Below are 16,200 nucleotides of genomic sequence, written 5' to 3'. Positions count from 1 at the left end.
ACTTTATCATAGGAAACAGTCTGCATTCTGATTGGCTGCCCCATCTATTTTTAGCCAATCAGAGCTGCTGGCACGCAGAACCTGGCCCATTCTCCAAAGGCCCTTTTCCAAGGCCCTTTCTGTGCCTGTCCATGCTTGGCTGGGCTTGCAGGTCCTCCATTTTGTACGGCTGACAAAGACATGGTGCATTTCTATGTGCCCTTGGATTGCGGCATACCTCCTGCTAACACATGAGTGCAGATGGCTGCTCCGTTGTCTGCCTCATGCATGACTCTCTCTTCTGCCTCCTAGGCATTCACATTGCCCTATCTCTGTTATTTGCCTTTGTACTTCATGTGCTCCCATCTAGACTGACTCTTTGCATTTCCTAGTTGTGCATTTCCTGTGCCCTCTCCATACTGCCATCACTGCTGTTCTTCAATACTCAAATGTAGGTGTGCTTTCAGCCTGCATTTCTAGAGTATGTTGTTTAAAAAAATCAAATTTCGTTTTTTTTTCATCCTGCATTGCTAGTGTCTGTTGTTTAAAAAAATCGAACGTAGGTGTGCTTTCAACCTGCTTTGCTTAGTATCTGTTCTTTAAAAAATTCGAATGTCTGTGTGTTTTTCATCTGCATTGCTAGTGTCTGATATTTAAAAAAATTAATTGTTGAACCTAGATGTGCCTCTCGGGCCTACACTATTATGTTCTGCTAGTTAGATATTCTATCTACTTCCTTGCTTTTGTATTGTCTCTGCTCTTGCTCTCTGTACCCCCTTTTTAGGCTCCCATTGCTTTTTCCCACTACTATTGTTTTCCTTGTGAGCCTGCACCCTCCTGTCAACTCCTGCCCACGTGCCCCAGTTACCCAGCCTGACTAAGTGCATGACACCTTGCCCACCTTCCTTATGGCTCTCTCCATCTCTCTTATTTTCTATAACTGCTTCTCTATCTCCTATCACTCATCTTTCACTAAGTCTGGCAGTAAAAAGCTCAAGAAGGACACACTTGGCTCCAACCCAGGCTTTCCCATCACTGACACATCAGTACATCTGCCAAAGAGACTCTCACAGACATCCTTTTTGTTGTTCCCTCTCCCGACCTTTGGACTCTACATATGGTCGCTCTGTACTCCCCCCTACTCTTCCTCACACATCAATGGTGGCACCCGCTGGGAGGTCCTTCTTGCCTTCTCCTTAACCTCCAGGGTCATCACAAATGTCTATCGCATGGTACTGTATTGGTACAAGGGCATCAACCCAACCTAACATTCTTTTTGATAGGCTCCTCCCTCACCTTATCAACTTTCCACCCTCCTCCTCACTGGCTCCCTTGCCATCTACCACTGTCCCTTGCAGACCCTCTGCCTTCTATTTCCTCTATCTCTCAGGCACTTAAGCCGCTTACGATGGGGATCTCTGTTCCTTTCACCTCCCTACCCCCTGTAAGTCTTTCAAAAATGGCAATCTGCTCCACATGGCCACCCATGCTTAACTCTTGCTCCACACTTAAGCACTCCTCCAACATCTACCTATTCTTGGCACACTTGGACCTTGATGTGCTTGCTCTCACAGATACCTGGTTTAAGGACAACTCTTTCATGAGTGTTGGCACTCTTCTCCCTGAAGGGTACAAGATTCTCTCTGAACCTAGGCCCAACAGACCAAGAGGGGGAGTTGCCCTAATCTTCCAAAAGTGGATCCCTGCTTCCGCCACCCCCATTCAGGCCTATTCTTCTTTTGAATGCCTGGTCTGCAGACTCTCTTTCTCCCCTGTCTTCTCTCTTACTCTGGTCACCTTCTATTGGCCATCAGGCCAGTCCACCCTCTTCTGCTCAGAATGAGCAAACCTGGCATCTTCTCTCCTTTCCTCCTCCTCCCAACTCCTCTTGTTGGGGGATATCAACATCCATCTTGACTCTCGACACTTCAGGAGCTTTCCCCATCCTCTGCAACTACGTCTCTCTCTCCATTCCGACGCACACCACCGGCCACACCTTGGACGCTCTTATCTCCATAGACATTGCTCACTCTACTCCTCTCACCACCCCACTCTCATGGACTGATCACTCTCTTATCTCCTCTCACTTGAAGCTTTCCTCTCCCTTAGCACTGGCACACCCTACTCTGCCTCTGACTTTCAAGGTCCTCCAACCCATGAAAAAAATGTCAGTGGCTGCCTTTGCTTCCACCTACTCTCCTCCTAATACTCTTGTGGCTGACTCCCACCCTGATACAGCCCTCTCTAACTTTCACCTTTCCATCTCCAACACCCATGACATCCTTGCCCATGTCATGAGGGTCCAACTGAAGCCTGGCAAAAAGTTAATCTCATGGTACGACTCCAACCTGGCTGACCTTAAAATTGAGTGCAGGGCAGCGGACCTGAAATGGGGATCTTCAGGCACACTCTTTGGCAAACGGGCCTGCATCTTCTGCAAAGACAATAAAGACTCAGGTCCAAGAAAATAATCCATATTCAAGCCCACATCTCTGCAGCATCAAACAAAACAGCCAAACTTTTCATAATCTGTAAGGAACTGCCAATCCTACTGCATCCTCTTGCTCTACCACACCCACCCAGGCCCTTTGCCCAATGCTGGCTGTACACTTCACCACCAAAACACAGGACAACCTGTTGTCTCTATCCTCTGCACCCACTTGTGTACAATCATCTCCTGGCCCCCCTCAGCCACACCCATCACTCCCCTTCTCTTCTCCCGCTACCCTGTCACACTTGAGGAGGTCTCCAGACAAGTCTGGTCTATGAAAGCTTCTGCCAAACAGGTCGACCCTTGCCCCTCCAAAACCATCAAGGACAACATTGACTCGCTAGTTCCAGCCTTGGCAGACCTTTGCAACCTCTCCTTCACCACTGGAGCATTCCCCACTTCTCTGAAGCACTCTCGTGCACACTCTGCTAAAAAATTCCTCTACCAACCCTACTTTTCCAGCTTACTATTGCTCGATCTCCATCATTCCTTACCTGGGACAACTCCTGGAGAAGTTAACTATCTCTCAGCTTACCCTCCATTCTGAATTTGTTGGTTGCCTCCATGACCATCAGTTTGGCTTTAGAGCATCCAAAGGCATGGAAACTGCCCTTCTGAACACCTGTGAAGACCTGTTCTCAAACCTTGACTCTAACTTTCCTTCTGTTCTCATTCTTTTTGACCTCTCCTCTGATTTTGATATGTGAACCACACATCCTGATCTTCCAACTCTGTGAGACCCTGGGCATATTTGATCAAGCCCTGGTGTGGCTATCATCCTTTCTTTATGACCGTCCTTCCCAGGTAGAACTGGGTTCCTTTCTCTCCACTATCACTCTCTCTTATTGTGGTTCCCCCCAGGGATCTAACCTGTCCCCCTGGTTTTTCATTTGGCCCACATTATGTCTGCCTTCACCTCCAACTTTCAGTGTTTTGTGGATGACACACATCTCACTTTCAGGCTACTCTTGGCCTCTTCCTCTGCTTTGCTTGTCCCTGACTGTCTGTACACAATTCAGTCCTGGTGTGCTGCTAATGATCTTTGCCTTAATGCCATTAAACAGATACCATCCTCATTGTGACCCCTGCTCCTGTTTTCCCACTTTCACTCTGGCCGACCACCCTTGGTCCTGCTCTCTCACCCACTAGTGAGGCAAAAGAACGTGGTGGTCATCTTCGACTTTCTCCTTCTCTACCCACATCTCAGACATGTCCAAAAAGTCCCACTACCAGCTTCACTGCCTCAGAGGTATTCGACCCTTTCTCACCTTCTCCCAGAGGCTCACTGTCTCCAGAGGCCTTGTTCTTTCCAGACTGCACTATTGCAACAGTCTCTTCCTCAATCTTCCTACCTCTACTCTCCGACCACTTCAACTTAACCAGAACAGAACCGCAAGACTTATCTTTGGCCTCAAGCCCAGGGACCTCGTCTCTCTGGCACTAAAATCCCTCCACTGACTCCATGTGGCTGCAAGGATCAAGTTCAAGTCCCTCTGCATGGTCCACAAGGCTTTCTGGGGCCGGGGCCCCTACTATTTACAACACTCTCTTCCTAAATATTCGCCTTCCAGAGCCCTCCATTCAGCCTCCTCCAAATCTCTGCGGGTGAGCCATTTTTCCAAAAAGAGATTTGTGGGTAGACCCTTATCCTCTGCAGGTGCCACCCTCTGGAACAGGCTACCTCCCTCTCTCCGTCTTGAGCCAGACCTCCTTGAGATCCAAAAACTCCTCAAGACTTTCCTCTTCTCTTCCTCTTTCTCTTTCTCTCTCCCTTACTCTTGCTAACCTCCTTTCTCCTCTCTCCTGCTTCCCTCCTTCATTCCCATCCCCAACCTGCTCAGTCAGCTGGCTGGTTGCCCAGTGGACCTCCATAGCCTCACAGGTCCCAGCACCCCCCGGCCGCTAGGTCCTGCACTAGCCTCTCTACCTCTGCACTCTGCCTTGCACTGCTGTACTTGGAATACATTCCATGAGAGTGGCACCCACTCTGCACATAATCCTGGCCAATGCTGGACTGTGCGCATGTGTCCCCGCCCCCTCCCTCGCACTTCTGTCTGCACACTTGCACATCCTTGCTGAGCTAAGCTTAGCATGTTTGTCTGTCATGTTGTCCTCTATCTCCCCTCCCTAGCTGTCTCCTAACCCATATGTCGACTAACCCTTTGTCTTATGTTCCCCCCCATGCTAGTTATTGCTGTTAGATCATTCAGTTTCTTCAAGGAATCAAAATTACGACATATCCCCTTGTTCCCTTCCTGCCTTGAAGTTCTTTGAAGCACTTCACTTGTGTATAGGTGCTTTACAAAATAAACAATTATAATTACAATTACAATAACTCAAGATAGACTTCATCATGGACATCCACAGGCCCAAACTATGCCTCTCTTTGATTCAGTCTTAGAAAACCAGTACACACTTGGCGCTAAACCCCTCCAAGACTGAATTCCTACTCCTCAACAACAACACCGAACACCCAGACATACCGACCTGGCTATCAACCATGACCTCACCTCCTGTGCCAAGCCCTTTATATTCCACAGACCTACAATTACAATTGTGTGTATACATTGTGTGGTCATTGAGGTCATTGCAGACATGGAAGCATCATTTGACTATGTGTAAGGACTTGCACGCATGAATTGTCACGACATGTTTCTCATTGGCACTTGATACCGTTCTTGAGTGATCATCACAATGTCTTGACACAGTGCAGCAATTTCAATAATAGGTGTAGCTCTCGTCATGTCTTCTGAGGATAATGTGGAAGGTGTAGGCAAACACACTTTAATAACAAAGACATTGCTATGACTGTACACACATTTACTACTGCCACAAAGTTTTCTCCTTCAATCCCTTCTTGGACACTAATGTTAATGTCTGCCAATGGCTACTCCTCTCATTGTGTCACCTCCAGAGAAGGTGATTTTGTACTTCATTCCATGTTCTTCAGCATCTAGAAAACAACTTCCATACATGCCTGTGATGCTGGAAATGCATCGGAGGGACAGGGCCTCCGTATCCTTGTGCGTTACTGCTTTTTATCGTGTGTTCTGTCCTGTTTTCCACGCAGTAGTTCATGTGGGACTCTTGGTGGTGCAGTTCTCTATCTTTTGATTTGGCGAACAGACCCATAGGATGCCCTTATGGCACCCATGGGTAGTGGTACAACCCTGTAGCCTAGTGTCTGTTTTTGGGCACCTGTGTGTGACCCACAGAGCAGGGTACGGGCTGGTGGCAGCTCTGTGCTGAAATGTCTGGTGCCCTGAGCGTCCTCCATTTTGGGATGCCCAGGCCCTGTCATTGGAATCGGTACATTTCTGATGGAGACAAAATGCCCCCATGGCCTCTTGCCTTCCATCACCTGTTACCTTGATCTTCCCGAAGTCCCGGGAAGCCCTGCCTCTGTCCCTTCCCCCTGGCTGGCTGTTGGGTGGAAGTTCCGTATATGGTAGTGTGGGGAAGTGCAGACCAGACTGGCTGGAGCCTTCTCAACGACTGTATGTTGTGGGTACGCCTGTGGGTGGGACCTGGGTGAATGGAGTATGTGATGAATATACATTCTATGTTGTGACTGTCTAGTATCTGGTGTTTGACACAATGGTTAAGACAGCCCTGCCCGAAACCGGTATGAATGCAGCTTGGAGTGTTGTTGAATGGCTCGGTGCTTGTCCCAATACACATAACTTGTTGTGTGTGTCTGGAGAGAAGTGAATGGCCTGATTGGCTGCCTGCCTGCATGAATACCCATAGTCGTGATTGGATGCTTGAGTATGACCCAGTGGAATTAATGCGAGATCAACAGTATATCTGGGGACCTCTCAATGCTAGGAATCGTGTTCAGAAGCTGAAGTCCACTACGATGAGTAACTGGAGTGAAGCTTAACCTTGAGCCCTGCTGGACGAGAAGAATTGCTGTTGCTCTCCTTCGCAATCTGAAAGCTGCTGTGCTTCAAGAACTGACTCAGAGAAGACCTGGTAAGGTGCCCTCTTCCCGAGCTACAAGGGACCATCGTGCACAGCTGATCTTTGCCTAAGATCCCTGGTAGACAGACCTTCGACAGACTGCCGACCCGATACGGGGACTGCTGCAGAACTCCAAGGAGAAGCACCCGGGCTGTTATCCGTCACTATCACCGACTGCTGTCGTAGACTGGAGCTGCCGTGCTCCCGTTGCCGAAGAAACTTCATTGATCCAAGGACGCTCTCTTCTGCATCGTTGCCGCTGTATCCTGCTGGAGAAAGCCTGACCGTCGACGCGCCGAGGAGCATCCACCAGTGGGTTTCCTGCCACCCAAAGACCACAGAGACGGCCTTGCTGGGCCACAGCTCTTCAACTTTTTGCGGTCCAGAACTATCGACACTGAGGTGCCCCGCACGCCTCTTCCTTGCAGGACGTTTACACTTCGCCGTCCACAAGCACCGCTAGGAACGACGTGGCCACCTCACAATCGTAGCTCGACCTGTTCTCCGTTGGATGTTCGACTACCCATGACTCCTGCCTAAAAGGGAGGACACTCAAAAAGGGTTGTCGATTTCCCCGACACGGAACGCTACAACACCAAGGTACTTTAGGGTTGCAGAACTATTGGGAAGTGTAAGGGTGAACAATATATGGACTGGGCTTGTATCTTTCTTCTACAGGTTGCCCAGATGGGGGGATCTCCACACAGAGCTGTGTTTAACGGTAGTTACCAGTATTCTGCCTATTGCTCAACCATCTTGCTTTCACTTCCTTTCTCTATTGCTGGTTTCCCCTTTATTTTGATCTGTGTGTCATCCTGACCGTATGCACTTGCACTTGAATAAGATCATAATAATGTTAGTGGTACCACTTTAGAATTGTACATATTTACCATTGATGATTTCCGGAGTACCAAGTGAGTTATCGTGATTGTGTATATGACCTTAAATATTAATTATATAAAGACTGTATTTTAACCGATACAGTGTGTGGACATTCCTTGGTGGGTGCTCGGGAACTACACCGTATTTAAGAACCAGCTTGCATCACCTCCCGAGAAGCTAGGGCTTGATTGCTTGTCCATTGCTACCGTAATAGAGAATCTTGGCAGGGGTTTCTGGGCCTCCCCTCTACCACATGGAGAGCAGAAGTGCAAACCCCCCCTCCGGTCTTTACAGCTGGTGGCAGCGGTGGGATGCTTATGGTTTTCAGACTCAGTGTATAACTGTGCCACTTACGAAGGATATCTGCTCTTTGTTAAATTAAGGTTTAGTCATGTACAAGATAACTGCATTACAAGCAATGGAATCTATTGCGAATGGTGAATTGACTCGGATGAGCTTAGAGGCTCTCCAGAGTGCTTGTGAAGCCAGGGAATTAGACTTTGTGGATAAGTCTAGGGCTGAGCTAATAGCTGCTCTGGTGGACTACCATATCGATTGTGAAACTCTTGAAGGGGGGGGGATGCAACCAATGAGGACTCTACCCCGGGTGTTGTCGCTGAAACTGATTCTGCGAATGCCGCCATTCCTGCTGCCTCTGTTACAAACCCCAGCAGTTCTTTAGAGCTTGAGTTATCAAGGATGAAGTTGGCCTTTGAATATCGGAAGTTGGAACTAGATGCTGAGATTAAGAAAGAGAAGTTGGCACAGCAAGTGGAACTCAAACATAGGGATCTTGAACTCAAAAACAAGGACACTGAATGTCAGCGAATCCAGCTAGACAAAGCTTGAGTGGAGACTTCAGCGAAACCAGTTGAGAGTGTCAGGTCCCCAACAACCAAGTTTATGAAAGATTTGGTTGGTGTGTATGCAGAGGGTTCTGATATCCTCCAATGGATTGAAGTGTTTGAAATGGCTTGTGCAATTCATGATGTTTATAAGAGAGATTGGGCTAAGTGTTTGTTAAGCAGAGTGCCTCAAACTGGATATGACTGTATTCTGGAGCTGAGTGTCGAAGAAAGGGGTCAGTATGAGTGCATGAAGTCTGCTTTAATCACCAAGTTTGGCAAAACGCCTACGCAATATCTTAAACGTTTCAGGGATTTTAAGAAACAAGAGAATGTGTCTTGGGTTGACTGGGTGAGTGTGGCGCACATGAACATGATGGGGTGGATTGATGGTTACAAAGTGAAAATGTTTGTTGAATTGTCTCACCTCTTGTTTTTTGAGCATTTTTCGGAAGCTTGTTCGCCAGAGCTGCTTCAGTATGTTGCTCACCAGAACATTTTGGACTCCTTTTAACTGGCTAGGTTGGCTGACAAGTGATTCTCCCACTTGGTGTCCTCTAAGGACTCCAGTGGGAAGGACAAGGACAAAGAAAGGGGGACTCTCAGAAAGCTGAGGAGTCCCAAAAGCAATCACAGTTGGGTAAAGCAAAACCTTTCTCTCCGAAGACCCAAAAACCTAGTGGGGATAAGTCTTTTGTGGGTGGGAGTAAGAGTAGTGGTCCGCCTGCTGCAAAGCAGGGTCCCAGTGGTTCCAGTACCATACCCTGCATGCCTGGCACATGCTGGGATTGTGGGGCTCTGGATCACCGAAGGGGTGACCCCAAGTGTAAGTGTAAGGCACTTGGAGTCCAGGCTGTCACCCTGACCTATCCCTAATCCGTACCTGAGGTGGAGGCCACCGTCCTCCCCTCCTCTACTGGGATCACCTTTGGTGCTCCCGTAGAGATTTCCTTAGTGTCCCTTGGGACCTGGGACCAGTACGCAGAAGTACTGGCGACTATCCCGCAAAACACTCAGTGGTTTTTGAGAAGTGTCCTCCTGAATGGTCAGCCTTGTACTGGTTTGAGAGACACTGGGGCAAGCATGACAGTGGTGTACAGGACCCTGCTCAAGCCAGAGGACTATGTAGGTGCTCCTCTGAGAACCACCAGGTTAGCTGGTGGTCCTCCCAAATTATCGCCTGTAGCCTTAGTTAACATTACGATTGGAGACAAGACAGCAAAGATTCCGTTCCTGGTTCAGGACAACGTGCCTGCTAACATTTTTGTTGGGAAACGATTTGCTCGAATTGGGGATGATCGCGGATGGTCTACCCATGGCTGCTGTGGCAGTCACCCGATCGCAGGTCACACAGGGTCCGGCTGCAAGACCGGTACCCTTGCCAATGGGGAAATCCAAGGCACGAAAGAAACGGAGGAGTAAGAAGGCCGCCCCTGTGGAGGGAGCCCCTACTCCTCCCGCTGTTCCAACAGTACCCATTGGGATCCATGCTCCGGACGGGCTGGGTCCAGTGGTAACTCCCATCTCAACTCCTGTGGGGGACAAGCCAGAAGACTCTCCTGTGGGAGAGGCTCTTAACCCGGATGATCATCCCACCTTCAATGCTTGTTGGCTGAAGGTGGACCCTCCCGGGCGACTTCTGTAAGGAACAGAGAGAGTGCCACTCTCCCGAGGGTCTGAGGACACAGGCCCTGTCCCAGGCACAGGGAGAACTGCCTAGGACATTTTAAATTTATTGGGAGGGTGAGCTCCTTGTTAGTGAGCCCGCTAAGCCTGAACCTGGTGCCCTCAAGAGGTTGGTGGTACCCAGGTTTCCGGCCCTTCCTGCTGCAGTTGGTGCATGAGGTGCCCTTGACTGGTCATCCTGGTACCAAGAAGACTAAGCAGAGGCTCTCTGCCCATTTCTACTGGCCACGGATGGGAGTAGAAGTGGAGTCCCACTGCAGGACCTGCCCAACTTGTCAGCTGTCTGGCAAGACTGGAGGCAGAGTCATCGCCCCACTGCAACCATTGCCAGTGGTGGGCAAACCTTTGAGAGGGTTGGCATCGACATCTTCGGTCCACTTGACCCTTCCACGTCGGGTGGACCTCGGTTCATCCTAGTTTGGTAGATCATGCCACCAGGTACCCTGAGGCTATACCCCTTCGGACGGTTACGGCCAAGGTGGGTGCCAGGGCTTTCCTGGGCATTTTCACCTGTGTTGGATTCCCTAAGGAGGTTGTCTCTGATAGAGGATCCAACTTCATGGCGAGTTACATGAAAACCATGTGGAAAGAATGTGGGGTAACTTACAAATTCTCCACCTCTTACCACCACCAGACCAACGGTTTGGTTGAGAGATTTAAGAAAACTCTCAAGGGCATGTTAAGCGCTTTGGAAGAGCCCCTCAGGAAGAAGTGGGATCTTCTCCTGCCATGCCTGCTGTTTGCTTACAGAGAGGTACCTCAAGAGGGTGTTTGTTTCAGCCCCTTTGAGTTACTCTTTGGACATCCCGTGAGGGTGCCCCACCACCTTGATCTGAGAAGGTTGGGAGGCCACCCCTACACGTCCCGCCAAGCAAGTGGGGGACTATGTGTTAGGCCTCAGACGGAGGATGACACAGATGATGGGTCAGGCAACAGTGAATCTTAAGGCCAGCCAGGAATCGAATAAGTACTGGCATGCAAGTGGATTGGACTCCGGGACAGGAGGTCCTCGTGATGGAGCCAAGCCTCGGGCTTTGGCGGATAAATGGACTGGACCCTTCAGGATAATCTCCAAGATGGGCGAGGTCAATTATCTGGTTGACATGGGAGCCTCTGGGGTAGCCCCTCAGATATTCCATGTTAACATGCTCAAACCTTTCCACAGGTGGGCCGAAGTCTCATGCCTCTTGCTAACTTCAGGGCAAGAAGAGGATGAGAGTGAGCCCCTTCCTGATTTGCTGCATAGCAACCCTCAGAATGGCTCCATGGAGGGAGTGCATCTCTCTCCCGATCTGACGGCAGAGCAGCAGAAGGCCTGCCGGGCTTTGCTCCGGCAGTACGCCTCTCTGTTTTCACTGACACCAGGCCTTACACCGTGGTGTAGGCACGAGATTGACACTGGTGACAGTGTGCCTGTCAAAAGCAGGTGCTACCGTATCTCAGATACCGTCAAGAACCACATCCAGGTTGAGTTCGCCAAGATGTTGGATCTGGGTATATTGAACCCTCAACCAGTCCCTGGTCCAGTCCCGTGGTCCTTGTCCCCAAGGCAAGTTCCCAGGCAGGTACCAAGGATTGGAGGTTCTGTGTGGACTACCGAGAAGTCAATGCTGCCACCAAAACTGACGCGCACCCTTTGCCCTGGGCTGATGAGCACGTGGACACCATAGGTGCTGCCAAATTTGTAAGAACCTTCGACCTTACCTCAGGCTATTGGCAAATAGCTCTGACGGACCATGCCAAGGAAAAGACGGCGTTCTCAACACCAGAGGGACTCTACCAGTTCAAGGTCATGCCTTTCGGGCTGAAGAACGCCCCCGCCACTTTCCAGAGATTAGTCAACCATGCACTCAGTGGGCTGGAAGCCTTTTGTGTGGCTTACTTAGAAGACATTGCCGTCTACAGTTCCACCTGGGAAGAGCATTTGACTCATCTGGATAAAGTGTTGCAGGCATTCAAAAGAGCTAACCGCACTATCAAGGGCACCAAATTCCAGATAGCTAAGGGGAAAGTCACCTATCTTGGTCATGAGGTTGGAGGAGGTCAAATCCAACCTCACCCCAGTAAAGTACAGGATGTACAGGACTGGGAGACTCCCACTACTCAAACCCAGGTGAGAGCCTTTCTGGGCCTCACTGGGTATTATCGCAATTTCATGGCAGACTATGAAACTATAGCTGCACTCCTGACAGCGTTGACTTCGCCCAAGCAACCTAGGAAGGTTAATTGGACTGAAGACTGTCAGAGGGCCTTTGATGGCTTGAAAGGAAGTCTGTGTCAGCCACCCATGCTGTGTGCGCCTGATTACAGCAAGCCCTTTATCGTTCAAACTGACGCCTGCGACACCGGAATTGGAGCTGTCTTGTCCCAGTTCGATGACAAAGGAAGAGAACATTCAATCATCTTCCTCAGTAGACAACTTAAGGGTAGGGAACTTAGGTGGGCTACTGTTGAAAAGGTATGTTTTAGTATTGTTTGGAGCCTTAGGCATTTTAGGCCCTACCTTACCTGGTCTACCTTCAAGGTCCAAACCGATCATAAACCCCTGAAGTGGCTTATGCAGATGAAGGTTGAAAACCCGAAACTGCTCAGGTGGTCCATTAGTTTGCAAGTACTAGACTTTACCATTGAGCACAGACCAGGGAAGAGTCACAATAATGCAGATGGCCTTTCCAGAAGATATGTTGACCGTCTGGATGAGGGTGCCTATTCCGTGAGAGATTAGGCACCCTCCACCTCAGTCTGGGGGGCGACTGTGATGCTGGAAAGACATCGGAGGCACAGGGCCTCCATATCCTTGTCCTTTACTGCTTTTTATCGTTTGTTATGTCGGGCTTTCCATGCAGGAGTTTGTGGGTCTCCTGGCGGTGCAGCTCTCTCTCTTTTGCTTTGGCAAACAGACCCATGGGATACCCTTATGGCACCCATGGGTAGGGGTGCAACCCTGTGCCAAAGTGTATGTTTTTGGGCACCTGTGTGTGACCCACAGAGCAGGGTACGGGCTGGTGGCAGCTCTGTGCTGAAATGACTGGTGCCTTGAGCGTCCTCCATTTTGGGATGCCCAGGCCCTGTCATTGGAATCGGTAGATTGCTGATGGAGACAAAATGGCCCCCATGGCCATTTGCCTTCCATCACCTATTACCTTGATCTTCCCAAAGTCCCGGGAAGCCCTGTCTCTGTCCCTTCCCCCTGGCTGGCTGTTGGGTGGAAGTTCCGTATATGGTAGTGTGGGGAAGCGCCGACCAGACTGGCTGGAGCCTTCTCAACAACCGTATGTTGTGGGTACGCCTGTGGGTCAGACCTGGGTGAATGGAGTGCGTGACGAATATACATTCTATGTTGTGACTGTCTAGTATCTGGTGTTTGACACAATGGTTAAGACAGCCCTGCCTGAAACCGGTATGAATGCAGCTTGGAGTATTGAATGGCTCAGTGCTTGTCCCAATACACATAACTTGTTGTGAGAGTCTGGAGAGAAGTGAATGGCCTGAATACCTTGTGTGCCTGATTGGCTGCCTGCCGGCATGAATGCCCGTAGTCGTGATTGGATGCTTGAGTATGACCCAGCGGAATGAATAGGAGATCAACAGTATATCTGGGGACCTCCTATTGCTAGGAGTCGTGTTCAGAAGCTGAAGTCCACTACGACGAGTAATGGAGTGAAGCTTAACCTTGAGCCCTGCTGTATGAGAAGAATTGCTGTTGCTCTCCTTCGCAATCTGAAAGCTGCTGTGCTTCAAGAACTGACTCAGAGAGGACCTGGTAAGGCGCCCTCTTCCCGAGCTACGAGGGACCAAAATGCACAGCTGATCTTTGCTTAAGCTCCCTGGTAGACAGACCTTCGACAGACTGCCGACCCGATACGGGGACTGCTGTGGAACTCCAAGGAGAAGCGCCCGGGCTGTTATCCGTCACTGTCACCGACCGCCGTCGTCGACTGGAGCCGCCGTGCTCCCATTGCCTAAGAAACTTAATTGATCCAAGGACGCTCTCGTCCTCATCGTCGCCGCTGTATCCTGCTGGAGAAGGCCAGACCGTCGAAGCGCCGAGGAGCATCCCCCGGTGGGTTTCCCACCACCCAAAGACCACAGAGACACCAACGACTCTGCGCCCTTGCTGGGCCACAGTTCTTCAACTCTTTGCAGTCCAGAACTATTGACACCGAGGTGCCCTGCAGGCCTCTTCCTTGCAGGACGTTTACGCTCCCCCATCCACGAGCACAGCTAGGAACGAACCGGCCACTTCACCGTCATAGCTCGACCTGTTCTCTGCCGGACGTTCGACGACCCGTGACTCCTGCCTGAAAGGTAGAACACTCAAGAAGGGTTGTTGATTTCCCTGACGCGGAACGCTACAACACCAAGGTACTTTGGGGTTGCAGAACTATTGGGAAGTCTAAGGGTGAACAATATATGGACTGGGCTTGTATCTTTCTTCTACAGGTTGCCCAGGTGGGGGGATCTCCATACAGAGTTGTGTTTAATGGTAGTTACCAGTATTCTGCCTATTGCTCAACCATCTTGCTTTCATTCCTTTCTCTACTGCTGGTTTCCCCTTTATTTTGATCTGTGGTCATCCTGACCGTATGCACTTGAATAAGATCTAATAACGTTAGTGGTACCACTTTAGAATTGTACATATTTACCATTGTTGATTTCCGGAGTACAAAATGAGTTATCGTGATTGTATATGACCTTAAATATTAATTATATAAAGACTGTGTTTTAACCAATACAGTGTGTGGACATTCCTTCGTGGGTGCTCGGGGACTACACTGTACTTAAGAACCAGCTTGCATCACCTCCCGAGAAGCTAGGCCTTGATTGCTCGTCAATTGCTACCATAATAGAGAATCGTGGCAGGGCTCTCTGGGCCTCCCCTCTACCATATAGAGGGCGGAAGTGCAGACTCCCCGCCTCCGGTCTTTACAATGCCTCTATGGTTCTTCCAGCACTTATGAATTTGGGCCATCTTGTGTGGTGTGGTAGGCAATTAATTGGCATTCTGCAAGATGCCCTTCCAGAAGTTACTGCACTGGTGGAATGGTACTTTGGGTCTCTTGGGACCCATGATATATGCCACTTCCTTCAAAACACCCTCCACCAGGAAATTCATCTCATGATCTGAGAACCTGGTGCTCCTGGACTGAGGCATGGTGCTGGTGGTCCCTGTTTGTGTTGGTCAATAAAGAAGGCATTCTAGCTTAGCAGAAGTGGTGGCGTGGCTAGGCTAGGAGGAGTAGGGAATCGGCAGGTGCAGTATGGCTCCTTAGGAATATCAGATAATGGGGCAGTAGTGACTCTGGGAAAGCAAGGGAGTTTGCTGGTAGCAATTTCTAGATGGTGGTACAGGAGCAGGGGCTGTGGTGGTACTTTGGTAGGATGGGCACAGTTGAGGGATAAGGGGTAGTACTTGGGTTGAGGGGCAGTAAGCCAGTAATCAGGGAAAAAATGGGTACAGTTGCCGTAAACCAATAAGGAGGGACAGAAATCAGAAAAGGGGTAGAAATGCAGGAGTGGGGAAAAATAACATCAGAACGGGAAGAAAGGCAGTAAGTGAAAATGGGAAACAGGAAATGTGTCAGAAAGTCAGCAATGGGTGACAGGAAGCAATCAGTGACAGAGGGCCATTAAAGTGTGTGTAAGGGTGACCTATGGGGCTGCATGCACATATTGAGAGCTACTGCAGCATGAGGGGTCTGCAAGGAAGTGTGGGCCACTGCAGGACTATGTAGGGGGCAGCAGGACAATCTGGGTAGGGAAGATGGCCAATATAAACGTCTTCAAGCCTATGTGGACCCTTGCAGAGCAATGTGGGGAGCAGGAGGGAAATGTATGACAGCAGGACAGTGTGTGGGACAGCTGCCCAATGTGGCATCCATGAGGCCTATGAGGAACCTTGCAAAGCAATGTGGAGGTCTGCAGGGCATTGTGTGTGGTAAAAGGGCGATTGGGAAAGCAGAGCAATGTGGGGAGTGTCACCCAATATGAGGGCTGGGAGCCATCAGGCCTATGAGGAAATTATTTCGAGTTTCAAGGCTCATACTTTCAACAAATAGAAGGAACAGCGATGGGGGCTACGATGGCCCCGAGCCTAGCTAATCTATTTGTAGAAATTTTGAGAAAAAATACTTTTACACAACAAATCCTTTTGAAGCACATATACAGTCATGGGCGAGGTATATCGATGATGTCCTGTTAATCTGGGCAGGGACAGTAGAAAAAGCAGAGGAATTCTTAATTTGGCTCAACAATTGTAACCCACATCTTCAATTTACCATTAATATTCAAAAAACCTCCATCGATTTCCTCGACCTCACCATTTTTCATGAGCACAGGCGCCTGTTGGTTAAA

This window comes from Ambystoma mexicanum, chromosome 5p (genome assembly GCF_040938575.1).
Source record: "Ambystoma mexicanum isolate Mex_15411 chromosome 5p, UKY_AmexF1_1, whole genome shotgun sequence".
NCBI classification, from domain to species: Eukaryota; Metazoa; Chordata; class Amphibia; order Caudata; family Ambystomatidae; genus Ambystoma; species Ambystoma mexicanum.
This window is presented reverse-complemented; position numbering follows the sequence as displayed.